Source organism: Coregonus lavaretus, assembly GCF_964263955.1.
Source record: "Coregonus lavaretus genome assembly, chromosome: 9".
NCBI classification, from domain to species: domain Eukaryota; kingdom Metazoa; phylum Chordata; class Actinopteri; order Salmoniformes; family Salmonidae; genus Coregonus; species Coregonus lavaretus.
Window position 1 is genome coordinate 15,747,280 of NC_139996.1, and position 10,619 is coordinate 15,757,898.

Genomic DNA, 10,619 nt, shown 5'->3' on the forward strand with positions numbered 1-10,619 from the left:
AAAAAAAGAGCAAGCAAATCAACAAGGATACGTTTTTTTTGTTGATAAACTGAAATACATAAATAATATTTGCCTAATGCATGTTTATAAAGTTGTCAAATTGGGTACATTGCTATTCCTGCATGCATAGTTTAGCACTAGACTACATCCCCTCTGAAGGCAGAAAAACTGTAAAGGGATTATTTATGAATACATGAACAATTGTTACAATTATATAGCCTATACTATCCAAGTACATTTTCTCTATTTGTTCATGTGACGCATGGGTGGGGTTTTGATTGTGGTAATAAAGCTTTTTGTCATGATAAAATAAAATAAATATGAAGTATAAAGTTGTCATGTAAAAGTGGAGACAAAAGAGGAACAAATGTTTGAGTAACTGCTCAACATAGTGAGGTCTGCGCTGCTGCTCGCGACACTTGGTCGGAAAAGGCAGGCTTAAAATGTATCGCCAGAAGAAAGTAGAAGCGTACTGAGGGGGAGAGGAAGAAGTTCGCAAGGAGAGGCAGGACTACTCTTGGGAGCCCTGCAGTCTCACTTTTATGCCTCCAAAATACTTTCCTTCCAGTTTCTTTGCATCTAGCAATATTGTTATAGTATTTTCACAAGAATAACCTGACTTTTTAAAAACTGAAACGACCATGGAGCTGCTTTGCCTCGAAATGGACACCATCTTAAGAGCTCGTCCTGATCCGAATATTCTGTGTGATGACAGGGTCTTACAAAGCCTGTTGACCATTGAAGAACGATTTATTCCCCAATGTTCTTATTTCAAGTGCGTTCAGAAAGATATTCAGCCATTTATGCGGAGGATGGTTGCTACTTGGATGCTGGAGGTTTGTACCGAAACACTCTGTAGGCAATTTGTTCTCACTACTCATCTCAAAACACTAAAATCTGACTTTTCGCTCTGTCATTTTGTCCAGTTTGCATGGTGTGAGAAAGAGGAGGGTTGCACATCACATTGCCGAATATACAATCCTGATAGCCTATAATTAGCTTCTCTTATTTATATGGTTGTATTTTTTGAACCAAGTCACTGACGATTATGTCTGAGATACATTGACAGGTGGTTACAGCGGTGTAGTCTATCACAAGATAAAGCTTTTCTTTGCATAGGTCTGATCTAGGAAAGGTGCACGGGATTCTTTGTTATTTTTTTAAAAAATTGTCTAAATATTTCCATGCACACGTATGCAGTTCAATGCTAGCCCTTTTCTAGCCTATATTCTAACGCCATGTTGTTTTTTCAGGAACTGTTGCAATTTTTCTGACGATTTTACAGGTCATAAACGCTATAACAGTAGTTGAAACGTGGCAGAAATGAAAGTGCAGTGTCTAAACTACATAGTCATCATTGAAATGAATGCGAAATATTTATCAAACATTTTCTATTTATTTTTTAAATATTGGATCGCGGAAGGGGCGCGGGCCTATCTGTCCCTTTGGTCTCCTCATTGAAATCCGTCACCCAGGAATTAAGTTAGATTTTTTACACTTTGTTTGACATAATCTGTTGGGAATAGTCTGAATAGAAACCTGACCGTCAGAGCTTTATTTTCATGTAAGAGTTATTTTACTATGATTCATTAAATATTTTATATTAATTTTTGAAAATATATTTCGACCTGGCGGTGACGCACTCGAGAGCAGCCATATGCTACTTCGTTTTACATTTGACAATTATTTCGCATTTATCTTCAAATTACATGTTTATCAATTGTCGGGTCTGATGTGAAAGACATTGGTGTTCATTATGATGTGAACATTTTAGGTGTAGACAATTTATTTATATTTTTAAATATTTTATGAAAATATGACGAAGGAAAGAAAAAGAGGTTCGGTACTGTGTTCCATGGGTGTTTTTTGGCTGGGTGATTGTGACTTGAATTCATTTCTTACTGAAGGAATGCGAGTCTATTGACAGCCTGTGCCTGAGAGCTTTTTAAAACATTGAAAATAATCTATTTAGAATTTATTGATGATGTCGCAACAACTCTGGGTGGGGCTCAATTCTTGGCCAGGTCCCAAAGGGTTTCGACGAATTTATATGCATATCTGGCTATTACATTATTTCCTTCATTTCGTTATCATTTTTATGTTTCACATGTATTGAACACATTTTAGGTAATTGAAATAACTGGATTTTGATTATGCCAAATGCTGCACATTGTCACAAGTCGCCTTTCTCTCTAGGTTTGTGAAGAACAGAAGTGTGAGGAAGAAGTTTTTCCCTTGGCGATGAACTACTTGGACAGATTTTTAGCCGTGGTTCCAACCAGAAAGTGTAATCTGCAACTTCTTGGAGCAGTTTGTATGTTCCTTGCATCCAAATTGAAAGAAACTCGTCCATTAACTGCAGACAAACTCTGCATCTACACAGATAACTCCATCAGACCACAGGAGCTGCTGGTAAGCAACAGTTGGTTTCTGCCAACAAAAGTATGAGTTACATTTCAGATTGTTATTGAGGCTTTGTCAAATATGAAACTCATGGCTAATTGTCAATGTTAATGTTATGGGCCATACCTCAAAAACTATTTACATATATATGTTTTATATGTATTCATATTAGATAGGCTACTGTCCATTTTCTCTAAGGATAAACTATTATGGAATATAATTTACTGAAATCATCAGCAAACCTAGATTAAATGTTTGGGCCCCATCACTCTAGGAATGACCCAGAGTGCTTTGTCCCCCAAGAGTTCTGTACCATACTACAGGCAACTGCCAAAATAAAGGAAACACCCACATAAAATGTCTTAATAGGGCGTTGGGTCACCACAAGCTGCCAGAACAGCTTCAATGCGCCTTGGCATAGATTCTACAAGTGTCTGGAACTCTATTGGAGGGATGCGACACAATTTTTCCACAATAGATTCTATAATATTGTGTTTTATTGATGGTGGTGGAAAACGCTGTCTCAGGCGCCGCTCCAGAATCTCCCATAAGTGTTCAATTGGGTTAAGATCTGGTGACTGAGACACACACACACCCTTTAAACCCCCCATGCTCCTTTAAGACCCCTCTTTCAAAGTCATTGAGATCTCTTCTAGCCATGGTAGCCAAAATTATGGGAAACTGGGCATTTTTATACATGACCCTAAGCGTGATGGGATGTTAATTGCTTAATTAACTCAGGAACCACACCTGTGTGGAAGCACCTGCTTTCAATATACTTTGTATCCTTCATTTACTCAAGCGTTTCCTTTATTTTGGCAGTTACCTGTATATTGGACTGTACAGTAGGTTTTTGTACAGTGGTCTCTATCGCCATCTAGTGGCAAATATCTGCAGTAGAACGAGGTCAGCCGTTGAACTGAAGCCAAGGTTTAGATCTGAGGAGTGAGTGATCTTTAGAGGCTTCAGTCTACAGAGAGGAAGACTCACATATTGATGGTCCTGCCAAACAGAGTTTTGTCTTTGACCTCAAGTTTGCTCTACTCAAGGTTTGACATAAATGTCTTCACAGAATGGACACTGTTACAGGTTTTTGTAGATCCCGCTTCAAAAAGCACCTTTTCCAATGTGTTAGAAAACAATGCTTATTACTTGCATACAGTACATTACAATTTTGCATTGGATTTGTTCACTGATTGGATGTCTTGGCTGTAGGCACTCACAACAAGGTTTCACTTGACCTGGTGTGGGCACATCCTGCTTGTCTTGGTTAGGGTTACTGCTGTAGTCATTGGTACCCCAAAGTTAGAGCCTTTGGCAAGCTCATAGGGTCATGGTGGACCAGACGTCTGTTGTTAGCTAGTTCAACCCCAAGTGGTGGTGAACATTTAAATAGTCAGTTTCTCACATCAGAAAAGTATTTCCTCTGCGACGCTACATAAACATTCTTTAGTAAACAACAGTCAATCCCACCCATGTTGTGAAAGAGGCCACATATTATTCAGCTGTGGAGGCTGAGAGCTTGGGGGCTGCCTGGGCCTGGCCCACCTCCTCAGTTGATTGCTGATCCCGATGCTGTGGTACTAAGTATGTATGGGTTTGAGAGGCCAGCCATTGCCTGTGATGACAGGCCCTGCATTAGTGGTCTTAGGAGGAGGGACAGCCTTAGCTCCTATCGCTCTCATTGGTTGTTACTGTATTACTTGCTGACAGAAGCATGATCAACATCAGGTGAAGAGCCACCTTTTGCTGGGAACTGGGCTGGACTGGACAGGACTGGGCTGTATCTACCATACATGTTGTTTAGGCATGGGTCAGAGGAGTACCATGTTCCTGAGATGGTTTCACAAGGCTTGCCTGGGCGTGTTCACAATTAGCTTCTCTATAAGGCAATCTTTTGCTGACAGATAGATACAGGAAACAGGAGATCAGCTGCTCGGCCCATGTGATCGTTTTTTTGTCCCCATCTTTGGTAACAATTTCTTGTAAAAGAAACCACAATGTCACCCAGAAGGTGGGACCGGAGGCACCAGCAGAAGGAAGTGGGTGCCTGCATGGAGGGTGTGTTGCAAGGTTTGCCACAGCTCTCTCTCTCTCTCTCTCTCTCTCTCTCTCCTCTCTCTCTCTCTCTCTCTCTCTCTCTCTCTCTCTCTTCTCTCTCTCTCTCTCTCTCTCTCTCTCTCTCTCTCTCTCTCTCTCTCTCTCTCTCTCTCTCTCTCTCTCTCTCTCTGTGTCTGTCTTCTCTCTCTTTCACACTCTCTCTCTCTCCTCTCTCTCTCTCTCTCTCTCTCTGTGTCTGTCTTCTCTCTCTCTTTCACACTCTCTCGCTCTCTCTCTCTCTCTCTCTCTCTCTCTCTCTCTCTCTCTCTCTCTCTCTGTGTCTGTCTTCTTTCTCTCTCTATTCTCTCTCTCTCTCTCTCTCTCTCTCTCTCTCTCTCTCTCTCTGTCTGTCTTCTTTCTCTCTCTTCTCTCCTCTCTCTCTCTCTCTCTGTGTCTGTCTTCTCTCTCTTTCCACACTCTCTCGCTCTCTCTCTCTCTCTCTCTCTCTCCTCTCTCTCTCTCTCTCTCTCTCTCTCTGTGTCTGTCTTCTTTCTCTCTCTCTCTCTCTCTCTCTCTCTCTCTCTCTCTCTCTCTCTCTCTGTGTCTGTCTTCTTTCTCTCTCTCTTCTCTCCTCTCTCTCTCTCTCTCTCTCTCTCTCTCTCTCTCTCTCTCTCTCTCTCTCTCTCTGTGTCTGTCTTCTCTCTCTTTCACACTCTCTCGCTCTCTCTCTCTCTCTCTCTCTCTCTCTGTGTCTGTCTTCTTTCTCTCTCTATTCTCTCTCTCTCCCTCTCTCTCTCTCTCTCTCTCTCTCTCTCTCTCTCTCTCTCTCTCTCCTCTCTCTCTCTCTCTCTCTCTCTCTCTCTCTCTCTCTCTCTCTCTCTTCTCTCTCTCTCTCTCTCTCTCTCTCTCTCTCTCTGTCTGTCAGCTCGTGTCTGTTTTCTACCACAGCAGAAAGCAGACCTCTAATGATAGAGAGGGGAAACACTGCAGAGTGCGGACAAGAGTTAGGTCACAGTCAGGGCCATCTATCTATACGATTCCTCATTGATTCCTTGAATTCTAACCGCAGCATCTATTTTGTCAACGGCCTCTTTCTCAGCGGTATCTGTGGCATTCTTAAGAAGTGACTCACTGAACCTTAGCAGTTTTTAACTGTTTTTGTAAGTTGATAGGGAAACACAACACCCTGTGAAACTGAAGTGGGGATATCATAGGGATGTATCATAGGGATATGAAGTGCTGCTTGCGCCATCTATAGTGTGTGGTCCTCTTTCAGAGAAGAGGAGAGAGAGATACAGTTCACCTGATATTGGGAATGAGATTTGGTCATCGGTTCAGAATTACCGTGTCATGGAGCTTTGAAGGCAGTTAATGGCTGCCACATTGGACCGGCGCCGTCTCATGGCTAAGAACCAGAACCATGTGACTCTCTGAAGGGAAAATCACTAGCATCCCAGGTCCCAGTCACAAGGACAGTCGCAAACCACACAATTTCTCCCAAATTAGTCACCAGCTCCTTCCGTTACTCACCCTTTCTTCTCTAAGAAACAAGGGCAACCGTACAACTCAAACATAACCTCTCACCCCCCCAAGAAAAATAAAACCATGTAATTTAAGCTAGGCCTATACAGTGAGGGAAAAAAGTATTTGCCCACTGACAAAGAAATGCATGTAAAAAATGCTATGAATTGATTTGCATTTTAATGAGGGAAACAAGTATTTGACCCCTCTGCAAAACATGACTTAGTACTTGGTGGCAAAACCCTAGTTGGAAATCACAGAGGTCAGATGTTTCTTGTAGTTGGCCACCAGGTTTGCACACATCTCAGGAGGGATTTTGTCCCACTCCTCTTTGCAGATCTTCTCCAAGTCATTAAGGTTTCGAGGCTGACGTTTGACAACTCAAACCTTCAGCTCCCTCCACAGATTTTCTATGGGATTAAGGTCTGGAGACTGGCTAGGCCACTCCAGGACCTTAATGTGCTTCTTCTTGAGCCACTCCTTTGTTGCCTTGGCCGTGTGTTTTGGGTCATTGTCATGCTGGAAAACCCATTTACGACCCATTTTCAATGCCCTGGCTGAGGGAAGGAGATTCTCACCCAAGATTTGACGGTACATGGCCCCTTCCATCATCCCTTTGATGCGGTGAAGTTGTCCTGTCCCCTTAGCAGAAAAACACCCCCAAAGCATAATGTTTCCACCTCCATGTTTGACGGTGGGGATGGTGTTCTTGGGGTCATAGGCAGCATTCCTCCTCCTCCAAACACGGCGAGTTGAGCCACAACACTTTCACCCAGTTCTCCTCTGAATCATTCAGATGTTCATTGGCAAACTTCAGACGGGCATGTATATGTGCTTTCTTGAGCAGGGGGACCTTGCGGGCGCTGCAGGATTTCAGTCCTTCACGGCGTAGTGTGTTACCAATTGTTTTCTTGGTGACTATGGTCCCAGCTGGCTTGAGATCATTGACAAGATCCTCCCGTGTAGTTCTGGGCTGATTCCTCACCGTTCTCATGATCATTGCAACTCCATGAGGTGAGATCTTGCATGGAGCCCCAGGCCGAGGGAGATTGACAGTTCTTTTGTGTTTCTTCCATTCCATTTGCGAATAATCGCACCAACTGTTGTCACCTTCTCACCAAGCTGCTTGGCGATGGTCTTGTAGCCCATTCCAGCCTTGTGTAGGTCTACAATCTTGTCCCTGACATCCTTGGAGAGCTCTTTGGTCTTGGCCATGGTGGAGAGTTTGGAATCTGATTGATTGATTGCTTCTGTGGACAGGTGTCTTTTATACAGGTAACAAGCTGAGATTAGGAGCACTCCCTTTAAGACTGTGCTCCTGATCTCAGCTCGTTACCTGTATAAAAGACACCTGGGAGCCAGAAATCTTTCTGATTGAGAGGGGGTCAAATACTTATTTCCCTCATTAAAATGCAAATCAATTTATAACATTTTTGACATGCGTTTTTCTGGATTTTTTGGTTGTTATTCTGTCTCTCACTGTTCAAATATACCTACCATTAAAATTATAGACTGATCATTTCTTTGTCAGTGGGCAAACGTACAAAATCAGCAGGGGATCAAATACTTTTTTCCCTCACTGTATGTCATTGGCTACTACTAATAGACATTTGGAATGTGCAGTTGAGGATACTGCTGTCACACCCTGGTTCGGGGACTCATTATGTTGAACCAGGGTGTGTTCATTCTATGTTTTCGGTTTCTCTGGTGGGTGTTCTAGGTGGTTTATTTTCTATGTTTGCCGGTGTGACTCCCAATCAGAGGCAAACGAGTGTCAGCTGTCGGCTGTTTGTCTCTGATTGGGAGCCATATTTAATCTATCTGTTTTCCTTTCGGGTTGTGGGATTTTGTTCGTGTGTGTGCGTGTTGTACCACAGACGTCACGGTTTCGTTGTTTGTTTTGCTCGTGTGAGCATTTAATAAATATACTATGTTCACTCAACACGCTGCGCTTTGGTCTCCTCCTTCACACGATCGTGACAGAAAATCCCACCTTGACCAGACCAAGCAGCGTGTACAGGAGCTGAAGGGCGATAATTGGAAACAGAGGAGCGAGAAGTGGGCGAGAATGATGGAGGCCTGGTCCACGGGGGGGAGAGACCCCCAGGAAATTTTTAGGGGGGGGCTCACGACGTCGGGGCAGCAGGTGTACGGGTTGGAGGAGTGCAGGAGGTTGGCAGATAGGGCCGCCAGGTTAAGGGGGCCACTGGTCACGAAGGGGAAGGAAGGTGTAGAGGCACGGCCAAGGGTACTGGGGTGTGTTACCAGTCCGGTCCGGCCCGTTCCTGATCCCCGTGTAGGGCCAGGGGTGTGTGTCCTCAGTGCGGTCCTGTCTGTTCCTGTTCCTCGCATGGAGCCTGTGGTGCGCGTCCCCAGCCCAGCCCGGCCTGTTCCGGCCACTCGCACCAAGGATACGGTGCGCGTCGCCAGCCCGACCCGGCCTGTTCCGGCCACTCGCACCAGGGATACGGTGCGCGTCGCCAGCCCGACCCGGCCTGTTCCGGCCACTCGCACCAGGGATACGGTGCGCGTCGCCAGCCCGACCCGGCCTGTTCCGGTCACTCGCACCAGGGATACGGTGCGCGTCGCCAGCCCGACCCGGCCTGTTCCGGCCACTCGCACCAGGGATACGGTGCGCGTCGCCAGCCCGACCCGGCCTGTTCCGGCCACTCGCACCAGGGATACGGTGCGCGTCGCCAGCCCGACCCGGCCTGTTCCGGCCACTCGCACCAGGGATACGGTGCGCGTCGCCAGCCCGACCCGGCCTGTTCCGGCCACTCGCACCAGGGATACGGTGCGCGTCGCCAGCCCAGTCCGGCCCATCCAAGCTTCCCGCACCAAGTCTGTGGTGCGTCTCGTCAGCCCTGTCCGGCTCGTCCCTGCTCTCCGCACCAAGTCAGTGGTGTGCGTCGCCAGCCCATTCCGGTCCATTCCTGCTCCACGCACCAAGCCAGGGGCGCGTGTCGTCAGTCCGGCTCCGGCCAGCGGGGCTAGACAGGACCAGGAGTACTTTGGGGGGTTGGAGAGGAAGTGGGGATCAGGCCCGGAGCCGGAGCCGCCGCCGAGGAAGAATGCCCACCCAGCCCTCCCCTGTTTTGCTCGTATTTAGGCGCGGTCACAGTCCGCGCCTTTAGGGGGGGGTACTGTCACACCCTGGTTCGGGGACTCATTATGTTGAACCAGGGTGTGTTCATTCTATGTTTTCGGTTTCTCTGGTGGGTGTTCTAGGTGGTTTATTTTCTATGTTTGCCGGTGTGACTCCCAATCAGAGGCAAACGAGTGTCAGCTGTCGGCTGTTTGTCTCTGATTGGGAGCCATATTTAATCTATCTGTTTTCCTTTCGGGTTGTGGGATTTTGTTCGTGTGTGTGCGTGTTGTACCACAGACGTCACGGTTTCGTTGTTTGTTTTGCTCGTGTGAGCATTTAATAAATATACTATGTTCACTCAACACGCTGCGCTTTGGTCTCCTCCTTCACACGATCGTGACAACTGCTCACGATTGAACAAGTTCAAGTTGAATAGTTTTAGGGAAACTGTTGTTTAGTTTATAGTTATGCTAGGTGCGGATATCTTTTTTTTAAGCCTCTCCTTTTATGCTGTTCACATCAAACATTAGGTATACACTTGTTTTGTCTGTGTGCCAGGTGAGCTGTAAATCGTTGTAAATTAGGTCTGTTGGTCTTTTTTTGGCGTTTGTTTAACGTTATCGATCGAATACAGAGACAGCGTCAATTTGAATATAGCTAGGTGCTCAAAGTAGCAAAACAGGCCCTAACTGTGGTAAAACTTAATGGCTTTCAACAGGTTATGACAAAGGTAAAACTATGCTATCCTGTGCTAACCTATTTGCTGTGCATTTTGTCATGCATTTGTACATGTATAATTTATACTGTGTTCAAGACATGGTACTTGCCTACGGAGCAGCAAGAGGAACTGCCCCTGCCTACCTTCAGGCTCTGCTCAAACCCTACAGCCCAACCCGAGTACTCGGTTCTGCCACCTCTGGTCTCCTGGCCCTCCCACCCCTACGGGAGGGCAGCTCCCGCTCCGCCTAGTCAAAGCTCTTCTCTGTCCTGGCACCCCAATGGTTGAACCAGCTTCCCCCTGAAGATAGGACAGCAGAGTCCCTGCCCATCTTCCGAAAACATATTAACATTATAGCTGCTCTCATCATAAACAGTCTCTCTCTCTCTCCCTCTCTTTCTCTACCTCTCTTTCCCCCCCTCTCTCTCTCTCTCGCTCTCTCTCTCTCTTTTTCTCTCTATTTCTCTCTCTCTCTCTCTCTTTCGCTCTCTCTCTCTCTCTTTGGTCTCTCACTCACTCTTTCTCTCTCTCTCTCTTTCTGTTTCAGGAGTGGAGCTGGTGGTGCTGGGGAAGTTGAAGTGGAACCTGGCGGCTGTCACACCAAACGACTTCATCGAACATATCGTGAGGAAGCTGCCGTTGCCCGAGGACAGCTGGCGCTGATACGTAAACATGTGCAGACCTTCATCGCCCTCTGTGCCACAGGTATGTTGCATCCTTTATTGATACTGACGTCTCACTGGGGACAATGACAGCCTTTGATTAGAAACATTTATGTCATCAAAAGATGAGCCAATGGGGATGTGGGTTGCCATCTGATATCACTTTTGGCTCCATCCACATTTTGTT

The 10,619-nt window shown here is 45.9% G+C and overlaps 1 pseudogene across 1 annotated transcript in view; it reads left to right on the forward strand.

The window, feature by feature from the left end:
* Positions 1–490: 490 nt before the first annotated feature.
* The window catches only part of LOC311135021 (G1/S-specific cyclin-D2-like), a 35,692-nt pseudogene continuing 25,563 nt past the window's right edge, over positions 491–10,619 (forward strand). Inside the window, exons 1-3 of the transcript XR_014615402.1 lie at positions 491–836; positions 2,197–2,412; positions 10,318–10,475. The product of XR_014615402.1 is annotated as a G1/S-specific cyclin-D2-like (transcript). The remainder of the gene's footprint in view (positions 837–2,196; positions 2,413–10,317; positions 10,476–10,619) is intronic.